At 53.3% G+C, this 15,683-nt stretch overlaps 1 protein-coding gene across 1 annotated transcript in view; it reads left to right on the forward strand.

Moving 5' to 3' along the window:
• Window positions 1-15,529: 15,529 nt before the first annotated feature.
• Window positions 15,530-15,683, forward strand: part of Synpo (synaptopodin) — a 54,216-nt gene continuing 54,062 nt past the window's right edge. The window contains 1 exon segment of the mRNA XM_015486303.2: window positions 15,530-15,635. The gene's annotated coding sequence lies outside the window, so the exon portion shown is untranslated.

Here is a 15,683-nt window from a genome sequence, read left to right on the forward strand (position 1 = left end):
TCACCTAGCATGTGCAAGGCCTAGATTCCATCCTCGGCACCACAAAGAAAAGAAAAGAAAGAAAACAAAAAGAGATTCACCATGCAGAAAGACCAACTGCTAGCATGTTGGTATAAGTTGTTCTAGTATTTATATTCTAGGTCAATGCATATAAATATCTGTGTGTGTACATATATACACACCTATATGTGTGTGTGTGTGTGTGTGTGTGTGTGTGTGTGTATATATATATATATGAGAGAGAGAGAGAGAGAGAGAGAGAGAGAGAGAGAGAGAGAGACTCCTCATCTCTGTTTAGCTTCCTAAACTGCCTTTCTCCACTCCATAGCAGGCCATGAACATCTGCTCACATTAGGAAATGTAAAGCCACATCGACCTTTTTAGTGCACTGTGTAGCCACCCGTGTTGGAGGGATTTTAGGTGATTTTCAAAAATTGCCCTAATATGGTCAAGACAGCCCAGTCTCTGACTCTGCACACTGGTACACATGTGGATTGTTTGCTTGGAAGAAATTCCAAGAGATAAAACTGTTCAAAGACTAATTCATATGAATCAGCTGCACTGGCCCGGGCAGGCCCTCCTACCCCCCGCCTGCCTTCAGCCTTCCCTCAGGAGATCCTCTCTGTGTCTGCCATGCCCTGGCCCTGCCTGGGGAGGAAGGTGGCTGATGGGCCCTGCAGGGGCCCTGGCCTGCGTCTGTGGTCCCAGGGTTCCCTAGGAGTCTCCAAGGAGGGGGAGCAGCCATCGGGTAGGTTCCTGTCTGGTTCACACTTTCCCATCGGGACCTGGGGGATCCAGTGTCCAGATCCTTGGTTCCTACAATGCCTCCTTTCTAATCCCACTGGAGGCAGTTTTTGAAAAATCACCTAAAATCCCTCCAACATGGGTGGCTACACAATGCACTAAAAAGGTCGATGTGGCTTTTCATTTCCTAATGTCTGCAACTGGGGTGGAGACTGGTGGACACAATTAGGATGCCCATGTCATGAATGATTGCCCCAGGCCTGGGCCCCTGCTTCTGGCCACAGAAACTGGGAGACCTGGCTAGGATGGGAGCAGGGCAGCCCTGAAGTGGGCAGCTCAGGAAGAGTTGGCTGCTCCTCCCTGGGGACAGGGATGTGTGACGAGGCAGCCTGAGCTGTGACACTCAGAGGATGTTGGAGGAGGAGTTCAGACTTGGGGGTGATGACTCAAGGCTTCCGGAAACCCAAGAATCCTGTCGACTGCATGGAACCAGCACTTTTGTGACATTTGAATGCACATATTCACCTTTATCTTTGCTTGAAAACTTGTTGGTCAACTACTCCCAGCAGCATGCTTTGCCCTATGCATGTTCACAAGCACACACACACACACACACTGAAGCCTGCACTTTCAATGCCTCAGGCACTCACGTCATTGCACGAAGATACACAATAATAGAATGATACTTTTAATAGCACACTCATTGATTTATTGAGCATTTACTATGTGCCAGGCCCTTCCCAGGCATTGTTTAATCCTTCCATTGTTAACTCCATTGCGTGGAGGAGGTGAAGTCACTTGTCTAAGGTCAGAGGAGTGCTGAGCTGAGGAGCCCCGCCCTGCACACACACACTGCCCTTACCCCACTTGGACACTCCCTGGCCTGCTCGCTCCGCTGCTTGCTGCCTTCCTGCCCAGGCTGTGGTGGCTCAGCGCTTGCCACATAGTCCCCGCCTCGCCTCACCCAACCCTTGGTACACAGTTGAACAGACCTGACTTGTCCAGATTTAGGCTGCTGGAGATGCAGTAAATCTGGGTTATAAACTACCTTCTTGGATTCTTGTGTAGACAAGAATTTGTCCCAAACCTGAGCTTCTTAACTGGAAGGTGACAGCCGCCACACCCCCTCCATGTCTCAGAGTCCCCTTTCTTTCCCTCCCAGGCCTCTCCCCTTGCTCCCCGTTTGCCCTCTCAAGCCAGCCGTGAGGATCTACCTACTGTGTGCCTGGCCCTGGGAGGGATGGATGCTGGACCTGCGTCGAGAGGAGGCCCAGAAGGAAGGGGCTTGCTCAAGGCCACACAGGAAGGAGCAGCAGAGCCAGGCCAGATGGCTGAGGCCGCTCTGCTCAGGCCAGGGCTTCCATCTGGGGAACCAGTACCGGCTTGCCAGAAGGAACGGCGGAAGGCAGTGTAAACTGCGGCGCAAACTCGTGGCTCAGACCTGGAATGCTCTGGAGTGCAGCGCAGCCCTGACACAGGCCCCGGCCCCCAGGCATCAGCACGTGTCTGCATTCTCCTTCCTACCTGTCCTGATGACCTGACAGGTGGATACCGTGATGACCATCTTGTTACCATTTTATAGTGAAGGAAACCAAAGCTCACAGACAGCCAAGGTCTAGGTCTGTTTTCTTCAAAACCCAAGCTCTCCCACCAGGTTGCTCTGCCCTGGCTGATGGTTTTGACAAGGAGCTGGGCTGTGAGCAAGACTTAAAAGGGATAGGAGGAGCTGGGTGCGGTGGCACATACCCACAATCCCAGTGATTCAGGAGGCTGAGGCTGGAGGATTGCAAGTTGAAGGCCAGCCTCAGCAACTTAATAAAATCCTGCCTCAAAATAAAATAAAATATTCTGAGGAAGTAGCTCAGGAGAAAGAGCTCCTGGCTTCAAACCCTAGTACTGCCAAAAAAAAAAAAAAAAAAATTGATGGGGGTGGGAGAGTGTTCTGGGAAGTGGGCACTGTCTAAGCCAACATATGGAGGCAGAAATGATCCTTGTGAGTCCCTGCAACCAATGAAGGGACATAGCAATTAAGGGGCGATGGCTGGGAAGCAAGATGAGCTCTTGGTATCCTTCAAATTATTTCTCAAAGGAGGCGCCACCAAGTCAGTCTGGTGCAGATACCGAGGTCCAGGAAGCCCTTGGAGGCTCTGCCAGAGGAGCTGCAGGAGGCCCTGAGCTGGTCAAAGGTCTCTTCAGTGTCATAAACCAGGCCTCATGGAAGGAGGAGCCAAGAGAACTCTAGTGGCTGTGCCACCCCCAAAGAGGGACACTGTCAGGGGCGGGCACAGGTACCAGGCTCAAGGTCCTCAGGATGCGTGAGAATCCAGTTCCCTTGTGTACGTGGTGGCTGCAGGCCAGTACTCCAGGCTGACCCGGGTGAGTCCAGGCAGAGGCTGCCCTTGGCCTTGGCAGGCCTGCAGAGGGTGGTGGGGGTGGCTGGAAGGTGGGGACGGGAGAAGGGCGACCCCACCACCATTAGTCATCCCTCTGTAGAGTGGAGCATCTGGGGCCAGCAGAGTGATGTGCTCAGGTACATCCCCAAATCAATGGAAGAATCAGCGACACTACCGTAGACCCTGTAGGTGACCCTGTAGGTGACCTAGGCAGAAGCCTCCGGAGCTGCAGCCTGTGGCCCTCCTTGAGCTCCATCTCCCCTCTTCTAGCCTTCTCGTGTGTCAGGTCTCAGCTCAGTGACTCCTCATCTAGAAAACCTGCCCCACCCTCAAGGATGTGGTTCAACTCCTCTAGAATAACCGTCTGGAGTCGGGCTGCTCCTCCTCTCTGTTTGTCCTTGTACCCTCACTTGTGGGGTCATTTGATTGACATTGGGCCCTTTCTAGCTGCAGCCTCTGAGAGGGCAGGAAATATTTCTGTAATATTTACCAGGGAGATATCAGGCACTGGCATAGAGTAAGAACCCAAGAAATGTTTGTTGAACAAATGAATGGGCAGATGGGGACAGGTACCTGTGGATGGATGTGGGATGGATGGATGGATGGAAGGGTGGGTGGGTAGGTGGATGGATGGGTGAATGGGCGAACAGGAGGACAAATGGATGGGTGGGTGGTTAAGGGAAAGGATGCTTAGATGAATCGATGCTGGATAAGTCGGTAGATGGGTAGGTGGGTGGGTGGATGGCAGGGTAGACGGAAGGACGTGTGGGTGGAACTTGTGATGTTAGACTGTTAGAATATTAATGAGCATGAAACTCTAACTGCTAACATTAGATATTATTTATTCGTATGGTTTGAATGTAACAGCCTCAACATTATCAGAAGGGACAATTACAGAGCTCACCTCTGTCATATCAGAGACCAGACGCACTCTGTGAGATTTGTTAAAGGTCACACAGCAAATTAGATGAGCCCAAATCCTTATTTTCTCACCACTGTGTGAAATAACCTCTGGGAAAGGGGTCAAAATCCCTCATTCCAGCCTTGATGTTTCTGTGTGACCTGGGACAAGTTATTTGACCTCCATTTTCTCCCCAAGGACCCAACATGCAGCATTTCTTTTGCATTCTTGAGAAGGCCAGCCTCTCTGGGCTTTGTCAGATCTGGGTCTTGATGCCCCTCCTCATCCCTTCCTCAAAGCCACGAGGATCTAAGAAGGAGGACTGCAAGTGTGGAGTGAGGCCCCAGGTCTGTGGTAGAGGACCAGCCTCCATCCCTACTTGAGGCAGCCTGGCCACCTGCCGGGTCTCATGTGTGATTTCCACTCCAGTGTGTTGAGGGAGGTCAGTGGTGGAAGCCCCTCAGAGAACATGTGGCCCTGCCTGGGACTTCCTCACTGTCCTGGATTCCTGTAGCCCCTGCCTCTGAAACTGGGCGTGTGTTTGGCCTTGGGCTGCCTGTCCCAGCCCGGAGAAAAAGGGTCTCATGTTGGTAAGTAAGGACAGTCATGGTTGAAAGTAGGTCTTGAGCGTGCTCGGAGGCCCAGACACAGGGCTACAGAGTCAGGCGAGGAGGGCATCTCAATCTCTGCTGCTGGGACCGGGGAGAACCATGCCACGTGACCGTGCAAGAGTCGGGTACAGGAAGGGGCAGAGAGAAGAGGCAGGGTGACACTCCCAGGGGCCATAAAAGTCAGGCTGAGGCCTTTGGACTTTATCCTCCATGATTACTCTGTTTTTAAAAAGGCTTTGGACATTTAAAAATTCATATCAAATGCTTATTGTAAAAATGATTTAAAAAGCAAACTGTACAACTGAACTCCCTTCCCCTCCACTGAGGACCACTCTTGAGCACATCTTTGGAGAGATATTTTCGGTTATATTGACTCAATGTGTCCATCATTTCCTTTTTATTGATTGATTTATGTGTTTATTTATTTTTGTGGTGCTGGGGTCTTGCACATGCTCAGCAGGTGCTGTACCTGTACACTGAGCTACACCCCAGCCCAGCCCTCCTTTTTTACAAATGGTATCCTCTTTATTATACACGCCATTCTGTCCAGTGTGGACTTTAGACAGCTTTTTCTTGGTAGCACGCATAGGTCTGTGTCATTGATTTTATCCCTTCAAGCTGGCCTGCTGCAATGGATGCTCTGCACTTTGTTACTTGGTCCTTACTGATAGACATTGACGTTGTTTCTAGCCTTTTGCTTTTGCAAATAACCCTGCAGTGAATATACTTCCTGGCGCCTCCCTTCGAGCACACGGTCTGGTTCATGTGCTGGGTAACCTCTTAGAACTGGTGTTGCTGGGTGTGTGTATTTTATTCAGCAGATATTACCAAATTGTCACCTCCATGGTCTAGTTCACTGCTGCTGATGCATTTGGCAGGGAGTGGAAAGAGCCAATGACTGGATTATGAGCCACACAATCTCAAGGTCTGAGACAGGCTGGAGGGTCTTCTAATGAATCCATCCTGAGGCCCGGGAGCTCTTTCCTAACCTTGAACCCTGGTGGTCTCTGTAGTGCTTTCTGGAGCCTGGGAGAGGGGCCTCGTGGAGACCTTTCCTTGCTGTGGGGAGAGGCCCAGTTCCCTCAGCCATGCGAGAACCTGTCTCCCCCAGGGGCAGCAGCCAATGGCCTGGTGGGGAGAGGACAGGCTGCCGGCAGCTGCACAGGCTGGGTTCAGCCAAAGCCCGTGAGCAGGCTGCCAAGTTTCTTCTTCTCATTTCTCGGGGCCTCGCGCTTGACTGGGGCACAGCGTCATCCTCATGTTTCCTATTACTCTACAAGGCTCCCATCAAAGCGCCAGCCGCTTAGGCCCTTTGATGTCTGGGTCGGAGCCTGCCTCCGCCTTGGGGAGATACATCTTTGCTGAGGATCAAGAAGGGAGTGAAGGCTGAGATGGTCCCCAGACCTTTCCTCGATGTGTTCCCCTGGCTGCACTCCAGCTGGGACTGCAGGCTCCCAGAGAGAGCAGAGGGACCCTCACAGTCTTGTCAAACTGCAAGGCCCTGCGATGGAACACAGGCGGGGAGGCAGAGGCCTAGAAAGGGCAGGGGCTGTGCAGGCTGCAGGGTGAATTGGGAGAGCCCCACAGCTGCCAGCATCCAACAGAGCCTGGCAGCCTCTGTCACTCTCGATCTGTTTCTCTGGTTGCTTCTTTGAACTCATTTGGTGCAGATATTCCGCCACCGAGGGCGGTGATGTGTGGGCGTCTGCAGTCGCTGCCTCGTCAGCTCCTAGGCTCTGTTCCTTATAACTTGTGACCTTGGGCAAGTTACTTAACCTAGGTGAGCCTCAACTTGCTCCTCTCTAAAACAGGACCATAGCAATTCCCACCTTGGAGGGTCCTTGCAAGGGTCAAATGAGATCGGTGGGACGTACTTAGCAAGCGCTTGATGTATGTAGAGTCTCAGAAAGAAGAGCTCTTGTTGATGATGGTGATGTAAAGGGGGTGGAGAAGGGTTTCTAAGCAGGGGCCAGTGCAGAACGGACTTGCTCATATACTTCCTCTCCCCTGGCTCGGTCAAGGTCCATGAGGGACTGGGCCTTCACTGCAATCTGCAGAATTAGTGCCTTCTCTGCCCCCACCCCCAACCTCACACCTCTAATTCGAAGGCTGCCTTCTGAGCCCCGGGCTTGGAGTAGGATGAGGGAGTGGTAACAGGCCCAGGGTGGGGGCATGACTCCGTCTGGTCCGGAAGGCCTGGCAGGTGGGGGTGGGGGTGGGAGTCTGGTGGACAGGGCCCTGCAGCCCTGACTCCTGGAGGCAGGCAGAGTGGAGAGGACGGGTGGGGGTGGTTTCCTGGCAAAGCTGAAAAGGTTTGGATTTGACTTGGAAACACATTGAGAAGTCCCTAGAGGCTGCCTCCTCAGAAACAGCCTCTCTGAAGTCGAGCCCGGACTGGGGAGGCTGTTTTGTATAAAGGGGCTCCAGGGAACAGCGATGGGGAACGGGCTGAATCCTCTTCCCTGGAATTGTAGTACAGGCTGCGGTTTCTCCAGAGCCCCCCAGTACTTCCTGCAAATGTGTCCCCCAGGGCCTGGAGAAGTCCAGCCCTGGAGCTGGGCGCTAGGCACAAGGGACCAAGGCAGAGGAGGAAGGAGCCTTGGAGCCCACTGGGGAAGAGGAGAACCACCTTCTCAGACATTCCAAGCCTTGGTCTCCAGGGCTCCACCTTCCAATTTTTCTGTCATCTCCATGTTTGGCCTGTTACATGACATTTTTCTTTAAATTGAGTCTCGTTGAAAAACTTGAATACATTTATTTCAAAGAACGTTATATTGCTACTGTAAATGGAAGACTTGTCTGACTTCCTTTACATAGTCACCATCTAAGGTAGAATACATTAAGAAAAAATGAAATGATGTTAAATTTTACCAAGCGCTTGGGATTCCTGTTCTTTCTGACGAGGGAAGATTGATAAATGTGAGAGCTGTTTTCAAGACAGGCTAGCACCCAGCTAAGAATTTCTCCATTCCACTTGTCAGATAAGATACAAGGTGTAAACGGTTAAACTCTAATGTCAGATAAACAAGGAATAACCTTTTAGTAAAAGTCTATCCTAAATCTTGCATGGGATATACTTGTAAAACTTAGAAAAACTAAAAAATGTTTACTCCGTTTATCCGAAATTCAAATTTCATGGGGCATCCTCTATTTTATTTGCTAAATCTGGCGATCCTACCTTTGAAGAATGAAAGAAAGTTTTCAAAGGAAGAACTTTCTTACTGCTAAGAGAGTCCATGTTTCCATGGGGGGTCCCTATGCCACCAAAAATAATCTCGAGGAAGCCTGTTCTGATTCAAGGTGGGATTAGCCCAACAAAGTGTATTTCTGTGGGAATTTGGAGGTAGGACAGAGCATTCCAACAGGGGGATTTCTGCAAAGCTTCATGGAGGAGGAGGCTCTAGAGCTGGACCTGAGGGGTCAGCTGTGCAAGGCCACAACTGAGGACAGAGGACACTCCTCAGGGATAAAGGCTTGACCCTGCCCTCAGAGGACAGAGGGGCTTGTGTCTGAGTGACTGGCACATGGGCGTGAATGACTGTGTGTTTGTCCTAATCACACCCTCTGGGGACAGAAAAGGGCTTTGGAGGCCATCTCCTGTTGCACCTCCTCCTGTCTCTGCCCGTCCCCTCCAGGAACCTGAAATTTGTGTCCAGGGGGCAAGCTCACCACCTACCAAGCCTTCTCTTCCTGCCACGGGCCAGCTCTGGCCATTAGAGAGCTCTTCCTTGGGCTGCAGAAATCCGGCCTATCCGGTGTCTCTGCAGACGGACACAGTCCCTGCCCCAGGACAGTCTCTCTGAGATCTGCCAGCCCACTGTGTTGATAGCCCACCGAAGTCTGAGTAGACCCGATTCTTTGAGCCATCCTTCTTACGGCTTGGTCTTGGACCCCAGACGGGGGCCCCTACGTTATGCTCTGTCTTCATGCAAGAGCAAGGAATAGGCTGGCCCTGGGGGAAGGCTGGGGCCCGAGGCCACACAGGACCAGGACAAAGAGAGAAGTTGCTTTCTCGAGATGCTCAGTCTGCAGGAGCTGTAGGAGGAGCCCTGGAGACCTGGGTTCTGGTTTTTGCTCAGTTCCTAATTTGCTGTGTGACATTGGGTAATCTCCTCCCCTTTCCTGGCCTTAGCTATATTTTATATAGTGCTTGGATTTTTTTTTTTTTTTACAGTAAAAATATTTGTGCCTGTTCTGTTTGGTTAGTGCTGACTGGAGTGCCGTAGTTGCAGGATCCAGAGGCTGTGTTTGGGTTTGGGGGGGGGCAACAGGCAGCCAGTGGCCAGTGATGGTGATCTGGGGGCAGCCCAAGTGCTGACGGTGGTCTTGAGGGGGCTGCCAGCTTTGGCAGCCTCTGGCTCAGGAACAAGAAAGCAGGAAGGCAGATACAGCCAGGGGATGTCCCTGCTGGGTGGCAGAAGTGCCCTGCGCTTGGTCCTGTCTTCTCCGGCCTGCAGGCTGTCACATGTGTTAGCTCTGTCCTGCACCTAGACCACCAGAGGACCAGGGCTGTCTGTGGCCCCTGTGCTCAGGCCAGGAGTCCTGGCTGGAGGGTGGGGGTGGGGGGGCTGCCCAAGTGGGTGGTGGGGTGCATGAGGGTAAGGATGTGGCTTTTCTCTTGGGGAGAGTCTTTAGGGAACAAAATCACAGGTCAGAGTTTGGGCTCAACCGCCACCCAAAGGGGTTGTCTCCCCACTTTGTCAGGAGGTTGGACAAGGGGAGGTCGGGCCCTGAGCATCTTGGACAAGATGCATTGAATCCTCAAGCTGGGAAGAATCTCTAAATCCAGCCAATGTTTCCTCGACCTATGGATAGGCTTTCCTGACAGATGACCAAAGAAGTGGGTCTCACCACCTCCCTGCCCTCTCCTTTGTCCCTGGTCTGCTACTGTCTCACTGGCTGTGTGACCTCTGTCAAGTCCCTCTCCTTCTCTGGGCCTCATTTTTCCCAACCATATGAGGAAGAATTTGGATAAAGGTCCACGAGTCAAAAGGCCTCCCTGGTCTCGCCTTCGCAGACTCCAATCCTCCATGAACATCTTCATAAGCTCTTAGGTTTACAGAGCACTTTTCTATTTTTTTTCCTTTTAATTGACACAATAATCATACATATTTACGAGCTCCAGTGTGATATTTTAGTACTTGTATACCAAGTGTGATGATCAGATCAAGGTAATTGGCATATCTCTCACTTCAAACATTTATCATTTCTTTGTGTGGGGAACATTCAAAACGCGCTCTACTAGCTGTTTCGAAATATGTAATTAATCATTGCCAACCACCCTCCTCCTGCTGGCGCTTCCCTATTTACTCTCCTATTGATCTGTCAACAACCTGGGGAGGTGGGCACAGGCCGGGAGGGGGCGCCAGCCCTCCAGCTTTTTTGGGTGATAAAATTGATCACCTGCACGGGCCCCGCCTGCCACTGACCCAGAGGGGCTCCAGGGGGTTTAGTGGGGTCCCGGGTGCTGTGGCAGAGGGCCAGGGTCCTGGAGGGTGCACGTGGGGGGAGGTCAGGACAGGCACGATTGCTTCACGTACCTGTTTTTCCCTGTGGGTTTCATGTAGGATGGATTTTGAGGGCAAAAGAAAAATATTTGGTTCTAAACACATTGAAAGCCCTATCTTGCTGCAGGATTTCTCCAGGGAGAGCTGAGAGGGTCCCTCTTCAGAGTTGGGTAGCTTTGCTTGGAGCTTAAGCAAATGCTTTACGTGACTCATGGAAGTAAAGGAGATTTGCACATTTTAGATTAGAGACATTTAGCATGTGATGGCATTTTGGGTAGAGGTTGGAAAACTTCATACCACACAGAATCACAGAGCACAAAAATGTCAGCCTCAAGGAGTGTCACTGCTGGAAGGATCTTTAGAAACCATCTGGTCCATCCCTCCCTCCTTGCCCTTTTTTGAAGGGAAACTGAGGCCCAGAGAGGGCAAGGAATTGGACCCAGGTCACACAGCATCGGTGACAGAGACAGGACTAAATGTGGGTCTTCTGGATGCCCTGACAATGTTGGCACTGGCTGCAGTCTGAGGAGCTAGTGGGGTGGGGGGACCGGGGAGAGGGAGGAGAAAAAAAGAGGCCTCCAAGGCCCAGGGACAGGCAGACAGAGGTATGTGGGGCCCAGCTGCCTGCTGATAAGAGACCCCAGTGCCATTCCAAAGGGATATTTTATCAAGATGTAATTTTCCCGCGGCAGACACTATTTTCTTTCTAGCGCAGACTGTGCTGGCCTTCCCGATAAGGCGCCTAGACGTGTTCACACTAAGGCAGCCAAAACATGAGGCAGGAGGCAAACATTCCCTGCTTAATCTCCCCCCACCCGAGTCCACTCCCCCCTCATTTCCTCTCATTCTCTCCAAGTTCTCATGCCCCCCCTCTCCACTGGCTGGCCTCTTCCTGCCTTCCAGTAAAGCCAGCCCAAAGGAGCCAGGAAGGTATGTGGCCCCGTGGAGGTCAAAGGAGAGAAGCGTGGCGGGGCCTCCCCTGGGGAGAGAGGCCCAGGCCACAGGCTGTCCTGGCTGTGCAAGGGCAGGGGTGGGGGCTGGGGACATGTCATTTGGGGCCTGGACCTAGAGAGCTTTCTCCCCACAGCCCACCCCGATAATCTCTGCGAGCAGAGTGCAGCCCACTCCAGGCTGTGGGTTTAAGCTGGAGGTGATCAGGGCCTTTCCTTGTGGCAGATTCTCTACTTCCTGACCCCCCTCCCACTGACCTCCTAATCCAAGGCTCCATGAGGATTTCTGGGGAAGAAGGCCGACTTCCATCTAAGACCCCCAGGCAGAAGAGATCTGGCCTCCAGTCACTGTGGGCCTCCTTGGCTCTTCTGCTCTCTGGGCCTCTGTTTTCCCCTCTGTCCATCAAGGGGGACAGGGAGAGAACCTGGCCTGGAAGAGCCCCCTGGCTTGTCAGAGGAGGACGCTCTTCTCCAGTCTTCCTGGGTTGTTGGCCCCCATGTATCCGTGCCCCGCCCCTGCCTTGCTCAGGAAGTCCACCCCACCCTCCACATCTGGATGGAATTTACCCCCCAAAGCAACTCAATTACCGGTGATTCGATCAGGACGGCTCATGTGTCTAAGGGGGCCCTGGTGAAGGCTGTTTTGCCAGAGATGAGGGTTCTCAGGGCCTGCGATCCATCTCTCTTGCAGCCCAGGGTGCCTTCTCCCCTGGGGAGACGGAGTCTAATGAGCAGTGTTCTGCTGAGCAGGGGAAAGGGACATAGGAGAGGTTTCCCCCTCTGCACTGGCTCAGGCCCCCAGGTCAAAGACTGAGCCAGGATGTTGAGGCTGAAGGATGAGGGAAGATGTATATGGATTTTTTCTTTCTTTCTTTTTTTTTTTTTTGGTACCAGGGATTCAGCCCGGAGCACTTAAACACTGAGCCACATTCTCAGCCCTTTTTTATATTTTATTGAGAGACAAGGTCTTACTGAGTTGCTTAGGGTCTCAATAAGATGCTGAGGCTGGCTTTGATCCTCTTGCCTCAGCCTCCTGAGCTGCTGGAATTACAGGCCTGCACCACCACACCTGGCTTGGTATATGGATTTTTTATCCATTGGCCTCACCCAAATGCCCAGCTAATGGAGTCTGCAAGGGGTGATGGACCTCATGTCCCTATTCACATCCTGAACCCTAGACAGGACCCTCAGTGGTCAGGCTGGTACTACCAGGCTGAGACAGTGAGGGCTTGGGACCTAGTGCTGTGTCTTGGTACCCTTGCTTTGTGAAACCACGATGATCCTGCTGTCTTCCTGTGGCTTCTGCTGAGTTGAGTAGTTGGGGATAGTGGACTTCCTGTGATCAAATCTCCTCTTACTCTGAGCCCCTACTTCAAGGACTGCTTTCCTGGTCACTGTGGCTGTTTGCTACCCGCTCCCCACATCAGTTTACACAGGAGGATCGGGCGCCCAGGCGTTGTGAGCCACAGTACACTGCTGGGTACTGGGTCTCCTGCTGCTCTCAGGAGCAAAATGGTGGCCTCGGGTGGGGGGGGCGCTGGGGTCGTGACTCAGTGGTAGCATGTGTGAGGCCCTGGGTTTGATCCTCAGCACTACATAAATAAATCAATAAAGGTATTGTGCCCATCTACAACTAAAAATATATATATATATTGAAAAAAAAAACAGCAACGATGGTCTCAGGAGTGGGGGAACATCATATTGCTCAAGGGGTGACCTGGCTTAGGTGACAGCGGGTTTAAACCTCACGCTCATCTAAACCTCACTGCTCAGCTCCGCTGCAGACAGAAACGGGGTCTACGGTTGAGTCCCACGCCCCCGGGGACTCATGCCGTCACTGGGGCTAGAAAAGGCTAACCCAGAGTCAGTCTTGCAGCAGTGGGGAGCGCGGGCTGCGGGTTGGTGTGACACTCACATCGCAGCTCCGTGGCGCAGGCTGGGGGGCTTCAGGCCGGCAGCGTAGCCTCCCTCCTACTTCCACGTGGTCAGGAACGGGAGGACCGAGCAGGGTGCCAGCAGAACCAGCACTCCACCAACAGCAGTGCTATTATTTTATGAAAACCTCACATCGAGACTATAGTCTCTCGCCCTAGGACCCAGCCCAGAATTTAGAGAAGCCCTGCTTCTAGAAAGGTCTCTGTGTTCACCAACAGATTCCACATCCAAGCGGCAAAGGGCGTGGACTTTCCTCAACAGTGAGTTGGTGACGGAGGTGGGAGGGATGGGCAGGTGACAGTGCGGGGTGTCCTGGAGGCCTGAGGGGCCAGGCTGATGTGGGTAGAGGGTCTGGGTGGGGAAGAGAGGGTCCAAGTTCACAGGGGTCTTGAAGGCTCCCCTGGGCTCATTAGTGTCCTGGGGCAACCAGAGCTGCTGTCGGTTCACTGTTGGGGTGTCAAGATGGAAAGCTTCTTCAGGAAGCTGGCTCTGGGGGCTGGTGCAGTTTACATGGAGGGCCACCCATGGGCAAGGAGGCCCGTCGGGGCCTGTTGGAACCCAGACAGAATTAGTGCCAGGATCCATCTATCACGAGATCCCAGACTGGGAAATCACCACGTACCGGGCCAAGCCCTTCACACATCCCTGTGTCATGTAATCGTTGCTGGCGAAATGGGTTCTCTCTACTTCATCCATGAGAAAAACCACACCCTCAGAGAAGGGACCACTCACAGCTCGACAGCAGCTGAAGAGGCCGAAAAGCCAGGTGTCCAGCTCCTGTGCCAGTGCCCCCTTTTCATGAAGGGTTTGGGGGCACTCTGCCTGGCAGGGCCGGGAGTGTGCTCTGATGCATAGAGAGGCTCAGAGAGGTGCTGTGCAGTCCTAGGCCCAAGGCTGGGGACAAACAATAAGTGAGCCACAAGAAGGTCATGTGCACCGGCTCCAGACTCAGGACCTGGCTGGCGGCCCAGCCTGACGCTCACCACCACTGTGGCCTGAGGAGCTCTGCACCGCTCTGAGCCTCAGTTGCCCCCGATGGGAGTGACTGCGGTGCCCACGGCAAAGTGTGTGTGGAGGGTCCCTGAGCAGCCACCCTTGAAGACGGAGGTGACATCCGCACTGTGAGCGTGGGGAGCTGAGGGCTCATCTCAAGGTAACTCGCAGCCTCAATGCTGGGCACAGACTTAGGCACAGCAGAAACTCAGTCCCTATGGGCATCCTCTAGGGTTTGTGTTTTTAATGAACACTTTCTAAGTGCCGCGCTACCCGCTTAGGTAAGTGCACACTGGACAGTAAAATGAGACTGAATGCGTGTGAACAGGAGGAGGGAGCTAAGGCCACCTCTGGAGGATGGCTAGACATAGTGGGGGGACTCTGCAGACTAGGAGGAAGTGGTCCCAGCTGGAGAGAATTGGAGATCTGCTTAGCAAGAAAGCCAGGCCCCAGGCATAGGCCTGAAGATCCGGGTTCAGTTTTCTGCCTGCTGTCGTCTTGCTGTGTGACTGTGAAGGCCCATTCTCCTCTGGCGTCTGTTTTCCTTCCCGGAGGACAGATGGAGGGCACCAGAGGACCGGGAGTGGAGCTGTCAGGGAAGGAGGCTCTTGCACCTGAGGCCTCTCGGCCTGTTGGGATCTGCCGGCCTGAAGGGGATTTCCTGGGGCCGGCCCAGTTCCCAGCCCTGCTGACGTCGTCTTTGGATGGGTGCCCGGAGTTGGGGGGTGCCCAGAGCAGTACACCAGTGGGAAAGGCAGGCGGGCACGCTCCCAGCCCACACGCTGGTCTTCCTTCCAAGGCCCTGGGGTCTCCCCACCTTTACCCCCGAGGTGAGGAAGTGGGGGATGCCTCCTGTCGAAAGAAGAAGCACTGCCCCTTGGCCCAAGATCCTGATTTGTTGGCTGTGTGACCTCAGGCAAGTCCCTGCCCCTTTCTGTGCCTTGGCCCCGGTTTCTGTAATGAGGAACACAGAGATTTCCAGGCTCTCTTGGAACTTTGACGCTCTGGGATCTGATGGGGGTCTGGGGTCCCGGAAAAAGAAATTGGGAGAGGGGGCTGAATCCAGGGACTCCTTTCCCACATGGAGCAGAAGGTGTAGGAGCTGGGTGGGGGAGTGCTGTGGGGGAAACGGAGCCCCAGGGCTTCCAGGTGGCTCCAAGCGGGGGCAAGCCGAGCCCGAGGGTTTGGAAGCATATTTATTTTTAAGTGTCCCGTGTCACTGGAGGCGTTTTCTTTGGGTTTGAAATGCTCCAGAAGTCAGCGCCCTGCATGTGTGTTTGCTGAGCAGAATATGGGCTGTATTTATTCATCCTTTAGCCCGAGCCCTTAAAAATATAGACGGCTAATGTCTTCAGTATGTATGAAATATCCCATATGCTCGGAAACAAAAGGGGCTCTGTTATTAAAGTTTCATTTCCACACGCCCCCTCCCCTCCCTCCCGCCCGCCCCCTGACACCCTGCCCTCCTCCCATCCCTTCAGCCTGCTGGAGACAGAGCAGGAGTGAGGAGGCTGGCGGGCAGGCGGCGGGCAGCCGGGCAGCCGTGGACGCAGGCTGGGCACAGCCGGTCCCCATTGAGTGGGTGCAGAGTCTGGCTCCAGGTGAGGGGTGACTGCAGGAAGGGACGGCACGGTCTTGCAGGGGAGAGG

This window comes from Marmota marmota, unplaced genomic scaffold, assembly GCF_001458135.2.
Source record: "Marmota marmota marmota unplaced genomic scaffold, marMar, whole genome shotgun sequence".
In the NCBI taxonomy this organism is placed as follows: domain Eukaryota; kingdom Metazoa; phylum Chordata; class Mammalia; order Rodentia; family Sciuridae; genus Marmota; species Marmota marmota.